We start from the raw sequence: 18,982 nt of genomic DNA, 5'->3' as shown, positions 1-18,982 counted from the left end.
GTTGCTGTGGCCCATTAAAACAGTATCTCACTCACCACGAAACCCCTCTGGACTGGGGCAGGCTATGGTAGCCTATACTTCCTGTTAAGCCAGGGGGACAGATTGGGGGTATAGCCAATAGCCCTCTTTGCCAAGCCGACTGAAGTAGTCTCAGGCTGGTGTTGGAGAAGCCCAGAATGTTAATCCTGGGAGATGTCAACTTGCATCTTGAAGTGGCCTTGACTGGGCCAGCTCCAGATGTCAGTGAAAACCATAGTGCCACCTCAGTGAGTCATCAGGCCAGTGCACATGGCAGGTATCATTCTTGATCTAGACTTTACCTCTGGACATATTGCGAAGACTGAAGTTGCTCCATTGCCATGGTCAGACCACTTCTGGAGACATCTGGGCTTTCAGAGCCAGCCTCCCCCTGCTAGGGTGGGGACCAATTAATGTGGTTCACCTTACAGAATCTGATGGGTTCCTGAATGTGCTGGGGGTAGCCAGAGCGACCTTCTTGAGGCTTAGCCACCCTATAGACATAATGGGCCCCTGAAGTGATTGCTCCAGAGGGCCTTCTCCAGCACTGTGGAGTCTGAGGTGCTCCTTATTTGCTCGTCTGCTTTGGATGATGCAATGAGCTGAGAGACAGCTAGAGCAGAAGCAGTATAAGACTCACTGTGAGGTTGACCAAATGCACGAGGGAGTGCTGAGTCGTGCCTACTCTGTGGCAGTGAGGACATCAAAGGCCAATTTTGCTGCCTCTGTTACGACCTCAAATAGTTGTCCAAGCAGAACTTTTCCAGGATGGTTGAGGGACTGTCACCATCTTCCCCACGGAATCGTATGTTGGAACCCAGGAAGATCTGCTGGGACAACTATGAGATACTTTGAGGATACAATCACTTGGCCTCATGTCATCTCGAGAGCTGTTTGAGGTGTCCAGTGCACCACCTGGTTCAGCTGTATGGGATCAGTTTCAGTTTTTGAGGCCTGAAGATGTGGACAAGATGCTTGTCCATTCAGTCTATGACCGCCTCTCTTGACCCTTGCCCATGCTGGCTTATTGCAGCTAGTCAGGAGGGGCTATCTGAGTGGATCCACACATCCCTGTGTGATAGAGAGGTACCCACTGTCTTGCAAGAGGTGGTGTTGCATGCACTCCTGAAAATGCCATCCCTGAATCCAGAGGTTTACATCCAGTTGCTAATACCCCCTTTCTGGGCAAGATGCTCGAGAGGGTGGTGGCTGGGTAATTGCAGATGCTCTTGGAGGACACAGATGGTCTCAAACCATTCCCATTTGGGTTCAGGCCTAGTGTGGGGACAGACCTTGCTTTGATTGTCCTGAAGGATCACCTCTTGCAGGAGGGATACAAAGGGAGTCCAATGTTGTTGATCCTGCTTCATCTTTCAGCAGTTTTTGATACCACTGACCATGAGGGAGCACATAGTCATACCTATGGTATTCTTTTGAATCATATCCACAAGTTCTGGATACTCCTCACTAGTCAGACCTCACCTGGAATATTGTCTTCAGTTCTGGGCACCAAGATTTAAGAAAGATGCAGGTAAATTAGAAAGGGTCCAGCAGAGGGCAACAAAAATGATCCAGGGTTTGGAAACATTGCCGTATGAGGAGAGGCTGAGGAAATTGGGCATGTTCAGCCTTGAGAAGAGAAGACTGAAGGGGAGACATGATACCTGAGTACCGTGAAAGTACCTGAAAGGCTGTCACAAAGAAGAGGGTCAAGATATCTTCTTGCTGATGCCAGAGTGTAGGATACGGAATAATCAATTCAAGTTGCGACAACCCAGATTCAGGCTGGACATCAGGAAAACCTTCCTCACTGTCGGAGCAATAAAACAGTGGAGTCAGCTTCCTAGAGAGGTCATGGTCTCTTCCACACTAGAGACATTCATAAAGAAAGTGGACAGCCATCTGAGTGGGATGCTGTAATGTGGTGTCCTACAACAGCAGAGGGTTGGACTTGATGGCCTTCATGGCCCCTTCCAACTCTACCATTCTATGATTCTATGATTTTATGATAAGTTATTAATTCGAGGCACTGTGCTACAGTGGCTCTGCTCCTACATGCAGGATGGTTCCAGAAAATAGCACTGGAGGAGTCTGCCTCAGCTCCCTGATGGTTATGCTGCAGGAAGCCACAGGGTACCTTCTTGTTGCCAATTCTGTTTAAAATCTCTATGAAGTTACTGGGGCGGTGCGGCGGGGGGAGGGTAGTCAGTAGGTGCTTTGAGGCAAGGTGTCTTCAGTACGTTCAGAACACCAGCTGAATCTTTCTGTAATAGCTGACTCCAGACAAGGGGAGAATGACTGCAGCAAGGAGGAACATCACACTCTGCCCTCTCAGCACGTGCTCAGGTGGTGTTGCAAATGAGCCACCAGTAGTGCCGGAGCACCAAGATGCCAACCTGAGTGCAGGCGCCTTCCCTGGCCTTCCCACCCAACGCAGACCGTTCACCAGCTCTGGCACCCACATCTGCGTTTCAGCCTGACCTGGATTCAGCTCAAGCTCACTCGCCCTCAGCCAGCCATTCCCACTCCAGCCACTGGTGCAAACATCTAGCCTGATAGCTGTGGAGAAGGAAATACAGTTCTGTGCTAGTCGAATCATATCATAAACCAAATATTCTGATAATATCAGCCAGAGGTTTCTTATAGGAGGCAGCGGACTGCAATTCTGTTTGCTTGTCTATCATTTTCCCCACTGTAGAAATGGAGGTTCCAGTGAGGCAGACACCTGACTTTCTTTTGCTCATGTTATACTGTACCACTCAATGTACACTAGTGATATAAACCACCAAACACAATCATATACTATGATTGTTCATGAGCAACCTTCCAGGAATCCCAATCTTAGTCAAGGCATATACTTGTGTTGCCTTATTCATCTTGCTTAGGTACAGTATGGTCTTGATCATCCTAATTCCAGAGTGAATGTATAGCTAGATATGCTTCTAGGTGTACAAGCATACAAAGCACCCAGTTAGCAAGCTGTTTATTTTTAGGGAATGAGGTCTTAGTTAGACCCACTGTGCCATCAAGCCTTCAAAGCTATATCAGGGTTGCCAGCCTCTACTCTCTCTGGCTATCTGAGTAAATTAGCAGTAAGCTGCTAACGAGCTGAGGCTAATGCTGATGAGAATTGTCTTCTCTGATTTAATGCCATGCTGCCTGGATCAAAATCCTTCTGGGGAGCAGAGAATGTTCTTTTCTAAACAAGCTGCCTTCTAATGAGAATTTTGCAATAAGCATTTTGCAGATACTGATACCTGGGAGTCAGCTTTCTTTGGGTTTTTTACTGCATTCAAAATATATAGAAAAGACTTGCTGAATCCTTTTGCTGGACATTGGACTACTGAGATAAAAAGTTCTTCTAGTACAAAATCCAGCAAGAAAATCCAATAATGGTCCGTCAAGTCCTCCCTCTTGTTTTCAACAATGGGACTCATCTGATACCTGAAAGCAACAGAAACACCAACTCAGTTCTGCTTAGCTGGGAAGTGGCAACATAGAAAACTTACACAGAAAATTACACATAAAAATACACAGATTATTGGCCATGTACCCTACTTTCCTGCATTGTAGGGTGAATCAACCACTTGTTACTGCTGCCCTTTGGTACCTTAGAAAATCACTGTTTGCCAATGTAGCTATGAAATTAAAAGACTAGATCATTTCCTTTTTTTAAAAAAGCTGCTGTATTCTAAATTGTCTTCAAGCAATTGAGCAAATAAAATTCAATAAGACAATGGTGATAAGTTAGTAATTCCAATATATAAATTTGTCGCCTGTGCCTTCTGAGTCATCTTTTCTGAGGAGCAGAAATGGGAGAAATTCACTTCAGTAGGAAGAGAAACTGTTTGGCTGAGTTTGCCCACACAGTGAATGAAAAACACAAACATCCCTTTTGAATCTATAGAATTTTCAAAATGCTTTCTCCCTTTCTTGTTTAACAGTTTTTCTAATGAAGGTTTGCTCAAAGAGCTAGTCAATAATAGGCAGTGTCTGTTCCTACCTTGTTAGCCGTGATAATAATAATAAAAAAGATATTAGCCTGAACAGAACAAATGTCCGTTTCCCTGTAATTTTCCCCAGCATGATTGCTAGCAAATAGGCCATGTTAATAAAGACTCGTTTGTTTTGCCACATGGCCCTGTTGACAGGGTACAAAGTAAAAAGGGGGAACACAGTAACTAAATTAGCTCTATCACCAGGAAGAACACAGTTGGTAAAATGTGCACAATCCTGACTCTAGGGAGGAAAGCCACCCTGACCTAAGTGCTCAGTTCCATGGATCCAAAGTGGCTGGTAATGTATCCTAAGGGGTGTTTTCTTATAGGTACTTAGATAAGAGTGCCAAGTCACAGCATTTAACAGGAAAGAAAAAGAGGTGGGTGGCAAAGGCTCCTGCTCCTTTTTACAACAGATGGCAATGCAACCTCTTGGTAACCACAAGAGGTTCTGCTCCTCATCCCATGTAGCACATCTTCCCCACATCGTGCACCATGCAGGACTCTCATGCCCTGCCCCAAAAGGAAACAAACAGCGCATAGCACGCAGGCTATGGAAGTAGCTACCACAGGGGGTAGCAATGGCCATTAGGGTGGATGGGTTTAAAAGTGTATTAAACCATTTGTGGAAGATAAGACTAGCAATGGCTCCCCGTCCTGATGGCTACAGACCACCTCTGATATCAAAGGCAACATACCTGTGTGCCTTGGTGATCGGGGAACATAACCAGGAAAGCGATGTTTCACTCAGGCCCTACTTGCGGGTCCCCTCAGGCACCTGGTTTGCAACAAAATGATGGTTAGACAGCGCCTTGCCCTGAGCTCTTAAGAGAGAAACCTTGGAGTTTAGCAGGCTCAAGCAGCTGCCTTTCCTTCTTTAGTGGGGAGAAGAGGGTCTTCCCTGCCCAGGCTTAGGAAGTGTAAGATCCTGATACTCTTGCAGAAGGGAGGTTTGTGGCAGAGGGCAGTTCACGTGTGTGTGCCAAATATGTAAAATTAATGCAAGAATAAACAAATTATAGTTTGTGGTCTCCTAGTGGCCCACTAGCCACACTAGTTTTAGCCAAAAAAGGAGGTTTTACCAAGGAAAGTGGAAGCCCAAAGAAGGAACTAACAGTTAGAGGAATTTCAAAATTAGCAGAAAATGACAAGATGTGTTTGAGAATACAACAGGGCCAGTATGCTTCAGTGTATCATTTCTTCGGAAACAAATATATTTGTTTTATTAAAAACCCAACATATATTATTTGTGGCCCAAGGTAAAATAAGTTTCCTTTCAATAATTCCCAGTCTCAGCTAAGAGTGGGTCTGAAATACTATTAATATCATTGGGAACAAGCAACAGCCAAGGGGGAGGAATCTGGGGAAAGAAACTGCTGTGGACCAAAACCTGGATGCAGATTTACTTTTTGTTATTGAAACATGATTGTAACATCATATGTTTCAGTTATTGGGTGGTATTGGCATTCAATACATAAATAATTGGATGTAATAAATATATAATTATAATGCATTACAGTATTGAAATGTTCAGTCTGGTCCATATTGTACGGATACATTCAAGGCACCTTCACAAAGGATTACATGGAGAGATGGTCTACCAGCACCTTTCAGAAGTTCTGGAACATGAAAGCAAAAGATGAGAACTGAAAGATTTTTTCGATCTTGTCCTGGTAGGTAGATTCAATCACTAGGGGAATTTCTGTCTCTTTCCATGGAAGATGCTTGGGATGTGAAAGATAGATTTTTATGAAATGGAGAAAGTAGGCCAAACACTATATTTTTAGAGGGACACATGTTTTTCCTCTGGCCTTTCTGCACAAGCATGTCATCTCCAATTCTGATGGACTCACTGTACTTGGCTAAGGGATTCTTGCTAAAGTGGCAAGAAGCTGATTTTGACTGTGAATGTTTTTCCATTCCCTGCAAGGAGGAGGGTCTTTGATGCACTGCCTGGATCTTGCAAGGAGCCATCACTGTCTCGCCCCTCTCCTCCCTTCCCCTCCCCATCCCTGGAATGCCCCCCAGTACCTGCTCCCAAAGTGGTCTTCCATCTTTCAGCCCACATCTGGCACAGAAAGAAAGTTATCAACCAAGGAGCGGGGTTCAAAGACAGAGTTCTCTTTGTGACCTTGGAAGTCTTTTTCCAAGGTTGCAGCATGACCCTGCTTTTTCTTCTTCTGTTTTTCCTAGATAACAATGCATAGGATTGCACTCTAATGCTTGTTTAAAGTAACTAACTAAAGAGGAAGCCAAACACACACATCTGAAGAGAGGGAGTTTTGGCAATTTCCTACATTCCTAAGCTAAAGCATAAGCTCAGAATTGTTAAATGCAGACTAGTTATCCCTTAAATGTCAAGTGGCGGCACATGCACCCTCTTGCTTTATAGTCCTTAACTGCAAAGCCTACTCATTAAAAGGGGCTGTGCAAACAGGACTTAAGGCAGCCCGCTGCTGAATGGATGGGGTGATGTCATAGAAACCAGCCAGTAGTTCTAGAACAGTGTGGCTGGTACAGCAAAACAAGAAGACTCCATAGAAAACAGCATCCAATCTATATGGTGGGTTATTGTACCTATGGCATGATTTAACTCTCTCTCAGAAGAAGAAACAGGACACCTACCTGCCATTTGGATAATCTGACCTACATACAAGCTGACACTCAGGTGAGAAGCAGTAAGAGGAAAAATACCTCCAAAATATTCTTGATCTATAGTTTCCAAAGACAAGAAAGAGAGAAAACGAGATGCAGTCCTCTGTCTTGGGTGGCTAACAGAAAAGGGGGATCTGGTTGCACCTTCCCCAAGGACATGCTTGGCATTTGTAGCTTGGAAAGAGAAAACAAAGATGGAGGTTTCCGAAGCGCCCCCTGATCAGGAAATCCTTGAGAGCAGCACAGCAAATGAAGAAATTGCAGATGGTGAAGAACAAAAAAATAACAATGAAATTAAAGAGGAGAATGAAGATGAGCTAAACAAACCCGAAGAAACTGAGATTACCAGCCAATTCATAATGGAAGACATGCCAGAGGGAACCATTTCAGACAAAGAACTAGAGGAACAGTCTCAGAACCCAAACTCTCCACCAGATATTTCAGGTAGCAACGCAGGTGATTTAACATCTTTCAGGAAAGAGACAGCCAGCCAGCAGCCCATTAGCCAGGAGTATCAAAAAAGTCGACAATCCATTGGACAGTACTCCCTAAAGAGCCGTAAGTCTGTCCAGCAGCAGCCCATAGCAAATGAACCCAAGAGCAAGGAAAGCAGACATTTGATAAGCCAAAGAACAGGCAAAGAACTGCAGGACAACTTTAACCAGACAAGTCTAATTTGGGAAAGGAAACCTCTTGCAGAAATTCTGCATCCTCCTGGACCAAAACCCCAGGTAAGCAATGATGCAAAGAATGAGGAGGTGGGTGTGAAAGAAGAGGTCACCCCCGTTGCAGATGCAGAAGAAGAATCCCCACAGAGCTTCCAACCTTCAGAGCCAGAAGAGCCACCACCAACCCAAGAGGAACCAGATCTTGGCAGTCAGTTGCAAGGAGGCCCACGACCAGAAGGACAGCTAGAGCAAGATGGCAGCACCCTGCCCCGTGAGCCCCAGTCCCTGGAGAGCAAGAAACCTTTCCAGGAAACTAATGCTGAGAATGGGGCTGTTTGGATTAGCAAAAAAACAGGCAAAGAAGTTAAAAGCAATTTCAATCAGACAAGCTTAGTTTGGGAAAGAATACCTCTTGCACAAATTCTTCAGCGTTCAAGTACAAATTCAAGAAGCAGAATCCACGACTTTGATGATCCAGCTTTCTGGGCTGGCTGGCCAAGTGCTTATGACTACTAACTGCAATATTGTGTGTTATGCGTGCACATGCATGCATTAAATGCCATTTTCTCCTGGTGGTATTCAGACAATACTGCAAATACTGCAAATGTTGCTTACATACTGTGAGTTATCAATGCAGACTGACATTTATTCCATTCAAAGCATGGTTTCATTTGTAAAGGAGTACAGGCCTTCACAATGCAAATGAAAAATACAGTTCAGTAAAGGCTATTCTCTTTTTCTAATTTTTGTCCAGAAGAACATTTGCTATAGTTATTTTTTTATATGGAGCTTTGGCTTTATACATTTCTATTCATCTAAAATACCTTCCTTAAGAAAGCTTCCAGGCTACATTCACATAGCACTCTGCTTTCCTGGTCATAAACGGTTCATGATATCATCTGTATGGGCCCACATGTTCTGGCTAAGGTGAAGATCATTTGATGCAGTTGCAAATCAGCCCCCACAAATCCTTCATTTCTCCCTTAGCTTGCTAGCATATCACATTGTTTTGCTGAGTTACATCATCAAGAATAGGGCAACCTGTAGAGACCAACTTGAAACAAGCTCCTTCATACTGAGCAGACATAGATGTGGGTGGTATTTTGGTTTTCTTGCAACATCTCCATTGCTCAATGCTGTTCTCAGTTTGTTGATTTTTTCAATGCATCGTGGATCACAAGCTGAACAGCATGTGCTGCATGCAAGAAGAGAGCCATGTCAATAGAATGCAATTTTTGATCATCCTATCCAAAACTGTCTTTTTTCCTGGACAGACTCAGATAAGAATCATAATCCTGAATGCATTGAAAATGACTAATTTAATAAGGATGATCAGGGAAAAAAGGAAGTAATTTCAAAGAAGCAATGGGTTTCACCGACTATTTTTGTCAATACAACTATGTGGGTGCCTATTTATGTTGCAGGGCAGCTTTTCCAACATGGCATGTTCCATTGTGTTGGAATCAAGCTCCCATCATCATCACCACCACAACAGTCCAAGATCATAGTGACTGGGGATGATGAAGGTTGTAGTGTAACATGCAAGGGGTCTGGTTGATACGAAGGACAGATTCAGAACTTTTAAATGATCTTATTTATTTAGCATATGGCGATGGAACAATTAGCCAAGAGTCTACAATGCTAATACAGAGTAGATATTTGGCTACCTATAAATTGCTAGTTCGTTCCGTTCACGCTCGTGCGCTTATCCAGTGCACCGCAGGGGCCAAACTAGCTCCTCACACATGCAGACCAGCTGGTGTTTGGGTTGTCAGCTCATCCAGGCTTGTTCCACTGATTGTGCCTCACCTCACATCTGGGCAGGTCCCGCTCCATCTCCCGTTTTCCTCACAAACACAACTAGCTTTTCTGAGAGGAGTGGTACCCATTTATCTACTTGCAATATTGCATGCTTTCGAACTGCTGGGTGGGCAGAAGCTAGAGGCAAATGACAGGGGAGCTCTCCGTCACGCAGTGCTGGGCTCGAACTGCCAGACTGTCAACATTTCTGGTCAGCACATCCAGCATCATTAAGCCACTGTGCCACCACACCTCCTTTAAATGATCTGAAACATTATTACTGCCTATACACCCTGACAGCTTGATGGACGAAACAAAGGGCTGTAACAGAAAATATTGAGGAACAAAATGATGCTTTCAGCTGTTCACCTGGAAACAGCTAGTGCTCAGGGAAACTGCTCTCATAATCCCTCTCTTAGCTTCAGTTCTATTAACCATATTACATGTTTGCCAATTATTTAACAAAAACACAAATGAAATACAATCCATAACCCACCTGCTGCAATGACAACACAGTTTTGTAAAAGTGGCCTAATTTGGCAGTGTTCAAGTTGGTACATTACACACTCTTTGTTCTTTTCCCAAGGTGCCCATGCTGGGCATACCCACTATTTCTGTATCTTGTTTTTCTTTCTTCTGGGGATCCTTTTCCTTCTCTGCTGAATAAACTTGCACATGTGTGTCTTTTTCTGCTTTCCTTGGAGATGATTCTTGGTTCACAGGATGCTTCTGGGCATTTCTAGGGACCATGTGAATTTTGTTTCAGTGGATCACTTGTCCATCCTAGATAATCACTGTGTTTTCATCCTAGATACATCATTTTCACAGCTATTTCTTTTGTTCATTCCACTTTCTGAACTCCTAAGCCCTTTTCCTGCTATACTAAATGATAATAAAGACCTCCACCTGAACTTGGGGAAACCACTGCTAGTCCGAAGAGGCAGCACCAGACAAGATGGAAAAACACTTTCAACATTATTTTGAACAAAGAACAAAACAGGTTCTTTTGTTGCTATAGTGCTAGTAGAAATGGAAAAACAGCAACATATGTGAATATTGTTGGAGAATGGAGGAAATTGACCTCAACTACCTGCCAGAAAGTCTTTTTTAATATTTTATTTTAGTAAAAGTAAAGTTTAAAAAAGAGAAAGAAAAGAAAGATTAAAACTGTCAGAGAAACACCAAGAGTTCTTAAACAAATGATACATAGAATATCAAGTATTTTTAAAAACTCACTGTAAGTCAACTATTATTATCCTTTCTACTCAGTCACTTTTTTTAAGAACTTCTTTTTTTAAGAAATTTAAATTTTCTCTAATCTTACTATTTTCCCAAAAATTCTATTCCTTTTATTCCTATATTTTTCCATTGTTATTATCCCATTAGAAAGAAGCTATGTGTAATATGTTCTTTAGAAGGTCAGATACTGAAGATGAAACTCAAATACTTTGCCCACCTAATGAGAAGGAAGGACTCCCTGGAGAAGAGCCTAATGCTGGGAACAATAGATGGCAAAAGAAGAAGGGGGCGGCAGAGGATGAGGTGGCTGGATGGAGTCACTGAAGCAGTCAGTGTGAGCTTAAGTGGACTCTGGGGGAGGACAGGAAGGCCTGGAGGAATGTTGTCCATGGGGTCGCAGGGGGTTGGACTTCACGACTAACAACAACAAATGTGTATATGATTTTCATTATCAGTCATTTCTTTGGCTGGTTATCTTTCTACACGGTACCTGCCAGAAATTCTTACATCTTAGCAGGGACCCAAAGGGGTGGTTGAAACTTCCTTAACTATCTGCCAGATGAGGTCTTATTTGTACGAAAGAGTCTTAAAGGGATGGCCAATTATCATTTGAACTTTCTCCATAAACAGACTTTCTCAAATTATAGTGGACTATCTTGTACCTGCGGGTTACTGAGATCCATGCAGAAACAACTGGCTTAGGTGGATCTGCTTCTCATCTTGTTTTAGCAGCTTGTAACAGAATCAAATATTAATATATTTTGAAACAGTATCATATGCAAGTATCACAAAAGCAAATAAAAACATGTAAGATATTAAAGACTTTACATTTTAGACAGAACTATAAGAAAATCTATATCCAGATCAGTAAACTAGCTTTCAAACTTGAGCTCAGCATCAGCAAATAATATTATAATGGAATAGAAAGTTATATTGTTGAAAAACAACAACAACAATTGACGGAGTCAAACACAATTTCACAGGAGGGAGTTCCACGAAAATAGGGACATCACTTCCTATCATCTTAATCTAGAGAACATACTCGGAATCATTAGGCACAGATTAGTTCTCCCTTACATGTAGAGAGAGCACAGTGTGTACCCTGGCTGTATAAGCTTAAAACACACTGGTGGATTACACAGAGTACTAGTAATAAAGTCTGTGCAACAGTGAAGCTTCTCTGTCCCTGAAAAGATATGCAGTGATGTCATAGAAACTGACGAGAAATTCTAGAATTGTGTGGCAGATAATAGCAAAGAGGGAGAATCCAGAAAACTGAAGCCAGTGTGTATGGAGGACTGTTGTATATATACCATGATCTGAACTTGTTCTTGGAAGAAGAAACAAGGGACTTACCAGCCATGTAGATAACTATCCATTTACACAAGCTGAGCTCAGGTGAGAAATGTGGAGGGAGTTCTAAAGAAAAACACTCCCAGGTACTCTTGATTTATAGTTTTTAAGGATGAGGAGGAAAGCAGGTTGGGGAGAGGTTTGCCAGCGTCACAGGCAGCGAATAAAAAATATTTTGCAGCAACTTCATTAGGGAATTGACTGGTGTTAGCAGTTTAAAAAGAAAAAGGTTTCTGAATGCTTACTTGAACATAAAATCCCTGAGAGCAACACAGAAAAGGAGGTAATTTCAGAGTCTGAGGAACAAAAAATTAACCGAGAAATAAATGAGGTGAGTAATGACAGAATGAATGAATGAATGACAGAATGAATAAACCCCAGGAAAGTAGAGAGGTGCCAGACAGTATTATTTCAATGAATTCAAGGAACAGTCTTAAAACTCAAGCTGTCAAACATTTCAGGCAGCTAAAGAGGTATCTTTTGGAATACTGTCCCAGAATAAAAGCCTGGAATTGCAAAGGAGTCAATGATCCATTGGCCAGTGCTCCCCACAGAGCCCTACATCTCCCCAAGAGCAGCCTGGACTAAGTGAAGCTAACACCACGAATAGCAAATCTTGGAGAAGCAGAACAACAGGCAAAAGAACTGCAAGACAAGTTTAACAAGACAAATTCCATTTAGATTTTTTTTCAAAAATTATTTTGTGGGGAGACCTCAGGTAAGTAAAGGTACCAGACAAGTTGGCAGAAAATAAGATATAGCTTCCAATCTTTAGAGGGAGAAACACATCTTAGAAGTCAATGGGTGACAGTGAGGGACTTGACCCACAGTATCTCATCACTAGTAGAGGAAGAAGCATGGCAAGGAGGCCCACACAGGAGGAAATGCTAGCACGAGATGGGAATTCAGTGCTGGCTTCTGGAGAGCAGCAAACTTTCCCAGTTACAGCAAACAGATTAAGGCAACACCAAAGAAGGTGCCATTTGGATTAGCCAAAGAACAGACAAAGACGTTAAAAGCTGTTTTAATCAGGCCTGTTTCATCTGAGAAAGAAAACACATTTTGGGAATACAGAAGAAAATCTAGAAGATCAGGAATCTTTGTCTAAGGAACCAAGTCCTTAGGACTACTTGTTACGTCATTTCCAACTTTTTGGAGGGGTGTGTGTGTAAAATATTGTTTCTGCTCATGATACTCAATGTAAATCTGGGAATTAATGTTGCTGAAATTAAATGTTGTGAATTATCAGTGTAAATAAACATTTATTCTATTGAATGCATACCTGCACTTGCAGAAAAACACAGGTCATTCCAATATTTTCACTGGATGAATATTTGCTAAAGGTAGGTCCTTTTAACTTAATTTAGCTAAGATGGTCTGGTGGGTTGACATGTGATAGAAGAGATTCTGTTTTTGATTCTTACATGAATCAGCAGATGTGATATCCTTATATTATGGATCAGTAAATCATTCCTGAGCCCTCATCAGTCAGCCTTTTGTGTCCAAGTGTGGTACATGTATCTTGTGCGTAACTTCCATGGGTAGGAAAGCTTGAATAAAGACTTTCTGCCTTTGAAATGCAATTATTTCTCTGTGCGTTGAAAGCATCCTTCATCTGGAAATATGGTTCTTCTTGTAGTGATACCTGCCCCTTAGGTCATCCTTTCAGTATTGCTTCATGGACTGCTTCCAGCTGTATGACATTTTCAGTAGTTTCCTTCATTGGTTGATCAAACTGGTGGTTTGATGGTGTGGTCCTCAGCTTCAGACCTGCTGTACATGCTCTGCTAAGGGTTTCTGCAAGCACCACTCATCTGTGTGACAGTGTTTAATATCTGTATTATAGCACTGCAGGCAAACCAGCATCATGCTATTCTCTTTGGAGGTGCCAGAAGCAGTTTTGCTATTATTACCTCAAAAAGGTTTGTGACCTGAAAGCACTATTGCTAGGTGTACTAGCAGGTGTCTTGATGGAATCGCTTTGGTAAAACACACACACAGTGAGCTAGAGAGAGAGAGAGAATTAGTTTTTCTTTAACTGGGATACAAATAGCCTAACTGTCAACAGCTAAAGTCATCTCAGTATGCCAGATATCAGCCAGGGTTCCAACAGGAGTGCTGATTGTATCAGCTAGAAAATCTCCCAGATACATCAGGAAACCACCTGGATACATAAGCCTCCAGGGGCAGACTGTTCTAAACTGCTCTCCACCCCTGCACAGGTTCAAGGCTGGCACTACTCTAAATCCAACTAGGAAGGGAAAGGAGACCTGCTTTAGACAACCCCACCCATAGGTTATCAGTTCCTGCCCAGAATAGAAACCCAGATTTACAATGTGACCAGCCTCAGAAGTTAAGCCAGAAAGGATCATGGTTGACATGTCCACCATGAACTCATGGACTGTGTTTTCTCCAATTTTTGCTTTTTGGTTCCCAGCAAAGCAAGGCAAAAGACCTCTAACTGCCCATCCTTTACTGAGTTAGTCTGGTTAGCAGGGGCTGGCTTTGTAATACAGAGTGGATAATATAAACATTGTTAACAAAAAACTACCATCATATTTATTTATTTAAGGCTTTTATAGACCATCTATCTAATGGCGTCTCAAGACAGTTTACTACAAAGTAAATGATAAAATAGATCAGTTTAATCTATTTAATGATTAATTTTATGATCCCTCTAATTGCAGCATTACTGCTTGGCCAAACCAGGACTTGATTCCAAACTGAATTTCCCTCTTCCCTTCTCTTCCAAAAGGGGCTGGTTCTACCCTAAGCGAGGACCATTTTGCATAGGGGGCAGAGAGCAGGAATGACAGCCGTTACTTAACTGGTCCCCTTATTTACTTTGATGTTGGACCACTAGGCTGATAAATTCATGCCCTCCCCTCTCTGACTCTCCATGTTCTACAGTGTTTCACCCTAACAGAGGTGGTCAAGGTTCTCACCAGCCTCTTGGCTTATCTTATCCCTCATTAACCTTGGCATTTCAACGAAGCAGTCCAACCCTGCCTCTTCTAGTTCAGATTTGAGTCTGAATTTCTCCCTTGGAATTTTGGCAGAAGCAGGCCCAATCCTTACAGGTTGCTCTTGACAAGGAGATCCTTATGTGGATATTGAAATCCCCTAGAATAATACTTTTCCAATGATCCTAAGACTCACAACAGCACAGAGGGCATGGTGGGTAATACACCAATGAAACTGGAAGTCTGACTTGCAGGCCCAACCTCAAGTATAACTAATGTCCTGGTTTGCAAATAACAGGCGTTTCTAATTACCATGGGTAAACTACCCCAAGGGGCTTCTCGCCCCTGCTGCAGCTTTCATTCTGAAATGTCAAGCCACAGTGAGGGTGCACCACAACTTGTCAGTATTTGTTCTCATATAACCCCAGTCCTCCGTCAGCTCCCCTGGCTCCCCACTGAAGTCCGGGCCCAATTCAAGGTGCTGGTTATCACCTACAAAGCCCTCAACGGCTTGGGACCTGGTTACCTAAAGGAGCGCCTGCGTCCATATATGCCCGCCCGCCCCTTGAGATCTGCGGGAGAGGCCCTTCTCCGGGAACCCTCCGTGAAAAATATTCAGAGGGTGAGTACTCGGAGGAGGGCTTTTTCTGCAGTGGCGCCCAATCTATGGAATGCGCTCCCCAGAGAGGTCTGCCTGGCACCGTCCTTATTTGTTTTTTGGCGCCAGGCCAAGACCTTTTTATTTAAATGCTATTTTAACTGTTAATGGTTTATTTATTGATTTTAAATTGACCAGGCTGTGTCCACTATTTTATTTTATGTATTTTATTTGTTCGATTTTTTTTGGTATTTTATGCAGGATTTTATGATTGTAAGCTGCCCCGAGACTCATGCGATGGGGCAGCATATAAGTTGTTTAAATAAATAAATATTTATGAACCTGGCCAGGGTGGATTGTTAGAAGGATTAGCAAGCCACCCAGAACCCACAGCCTATTTTAAGGCTGTGACAAGGGGAAATTCAGTCACAGTGGCTTCTTGTTAGTCCACTAAAAATAACTGCTGGACAGAATAATTAAAATCAAAGATGAAATTGAATAAATCAGTGCAACAGCCCCACCCCACATTGTATCCAGGCTACTTCTGTAAGAAACTAAATAAGCATTACAACATTGTTGGTATATGACACCACAAGGGCTGGCAGGGATATACCCCAATGTTAGCAACACTTGTTGGAAATGCGGGGAAAGTAATGCAAAAGTAATAGACTTTTTCCATTTATGGTAGACTTGTAAAAAGACCTTTCTGCAAAAAAGTTGCAACTCATATGAATTGTATGACTAGATATTCTATTCCTATGAATCCTATGTATGTTTTACATGGCTATGTTAAATGTTTTGTTAAAAGTGAACATGTAGAATTGAAGGAAATCTTTTTATTATTCCCTCTACATAAGAATGGATCGATAAGATATGGTACATTGCTTCAATGGTGAAGTTAATGGAATTTGTTCATGTATAAGATGGAAAGATTGTAAATTTGAACAATTCTGGATTCCATTTATTATTTATCTGAAACAGCAATTTGATTTGGACATTAATAAATTCAAAGCTTTTGCAATGTTGGTGTACTTTGTTGGAGAATCTCTTAATTTGGAAAATCAGGAATGGTTTGTTTGGTGATCATTGGGGCTGTGTAGGTGTTATTTATATTTATGATTTTATGTAATTTGTGTGATGTTGTTTCTTTGTATAGTTATACAAAGAATGTAATAATAACATCATTTTTTAAAGGAAAGCAAATAGGCATAGCTGGGAGAAGTCAGACCTCGCTGCTTTCAACCAGATCATGGATAAGGATACTGACCTGCTGTGTATTACCAAAGGTAGGCACCATATCAGCATCTTTATCCAGGTGCCAAATCCTGAATGGTGAAAGTTTTTCTGTTCATCTGCCTGGAATTCAGCAGCAAAGTATGCATACTCTGCAGGCTGCTTACATGGTTCTCAGAGTTCCCAAGGCTGGGGGACATGAAGAGAGTGGGCAAAGTTGTCTATAGTCCAAAGAACAATATGAAACACCATCAGGAAATGAACATCCTTGAAATAACAGTGTTCCAGTCTGGGCTGAATTCAAGGTTTTCACCATGACATATAAAGCCCTAAATTGCTTGGGACCACAATCTTAGGGAACGTCTTACTCCATACATTGCTGCCCATCGTTCAAGATCATCAGCTGAGGCCCTCCTACAAGTTCCTTTTCCTAAGGAGGTCAAGGGGGAAATTGCAAGGAGGAGGGCACCCCAAATGTGGAAAGCTCTACCATTGGAGATTCCTCAGGTGCCTGCCTTGCTTAGATTTAGGTGCCTGACAAAAACGTTCCTTTTCTGGAACTCCTATGGCACTATTTAGACCATATTGTCAGCACTGGTTTTTAATGTATTAATTTATCTTTTTACTCAATTATATATGCCATGCTTTGATCTTGTTTATATTTTAACTGTATTATTTTAATGTAATTAGTGACATTTTCTCCTTCATGAATCACTGCCTTGCCGTGGTGAAGGGGCTTCCGTAGCTCAATGAAGCTATGAGCTATGCCATGCAGGGTCACCCAAGATGGACAGGTCATAGCAGAGAGCTCTGACAAAACGTGATCCACTGGAGAAGGAAATGGCAACCCACTCCAGTACCTTTGCCATGAAAACCCCATGGACAGTACCAAAAGGCAAAAAGATATGACGCTGGAAGATGAGCCCCTCAGGTCGGAAGGTGTCCAATATGCTACTGGGGAAGAGCAGAGGGCTAGTACTAGTAGCGCTAGAAAGAATGAAGCGACTGGGTCAAAGCTGAAAGGACACTCAGTTGCAGATGTATCTGGTGGTGAAAGGAGAGTCCGATGCTACAAAGAACTATACTCCACAGGATCCTGGAATGTAAGATCCATGAATCAAGGCAAGCTGGATGTGGTCAAACAAGAGATGACAAGACTGAACATCGACCTCTTAGGAATCAGTGAACTAAAATGGACAGGAATGGGTGAATTTAATTCAGATGACCATCATGTATACTACTGCGGGCAAGAATCCCTCAGAAGAAATGGAGTAGCCTTCATAGTCAATAAAAGAGTAGGAAAAGCAGTGCTGGGATACAATCTCCAAAATGACAGAATGATCTCAGTTCGAATCCAAGGCAAACCATTCAACATCACAATAGTCCAAGTCTATGCCTCAACCACTGGTGCTGAAGACGCTGAAGTTGACCAGTTCTATGAAGGCCTACAACACCTTCTAGAGTTAACACCAAAAAAATGATGTCCTTATCGTCATGGGGGATTGGAATGCTAAAGTAGGAAGCCAAAAGATAACCGGAATAACAGGCAAGTTTGGCCTTGGAGTACAAAATGAAGCAGGGCACAGGCTGGTAGAATTTTGTCAAGAGAATACGATGGTCATAGCAAACACTCTTTTCCAACAACCCAAGAGACAACTCTACAGATGGACATCACCAGATGGTCAACACAGAAATCAGATTGACTATGTCTTCTGCAGTCAAAGATGGAGAAGCTCTATACAGTCAGTAAAAACTAGACCAGGAGCTGACTGTGACTCAGATCATGAGCTTCTGGTTGCAAAATTTAGGCTTAAGTGAAGAAAGTAGGGAAAAGCACTAGGCCACTCAGGTATGACCTAAATCATATCCCTGATGAATATACAGTAGAGGTGACAAATAGATTTAAGGAATTAGATCTGATACAAAGAGTGCCTGAAGAACTATGGACGGAGGTTCATAACATTGTACAAGAGGCAGCAACTAAAACCATCCCAAAGAAAAAGAAATGCAAGATAGCAAAATGGCTGTCTGAGGAAGCTTTACAAATAGCTGAGGAAAGAAGGGAAGCAAAAGGCAAGGGAGAAAGAGAAAGATACACCCAATTGAATGCAGAATTCCAGAGAACAGCTAGAAGAGATAAGAATGCCTTCTTAAATGAACAGTGCAAAGAAATAGAAGAAAACAATAGAATAGGAAGGACCAGAGATCCCTTCAAGAAAATTGGAGATATGAAGGGAACATTTCATGTAAAGATGGGCATGATAAGGACCAAATTGGCAGGGACCTAACAGAGGCAGAAGAGATTAAGAAGAGGTGGCAAGATTACACGGAAGAACTATACAAGAAAGAGCTTAACGTCCCTGATAACCACGGTGGAGTGGTCACTGACCTCGAGCCAGACATCCTGGAATGTGAAGTCAAACGGGCCTTAGGAAGTCTGAGCAACAGCAAAGCTAG

Source organism: Varanus komodoensis, unplaced genomic scaffold, assembly GCF_004798865.1.
Source record: "Varanus komodoensis strain SLA01 unplaced genomic scaffold, ASM479886v1 scaffold3, whole genome shotgun sequence".
Lineage (NCBI taxonomy): Eukaryota > Metazoa > Chordata > Lepidosauria > Squamata > Varanidae > Varanus > Varanus komodoensis.
Note: the sequence above shows the minus strand (reverse complement) of the source record.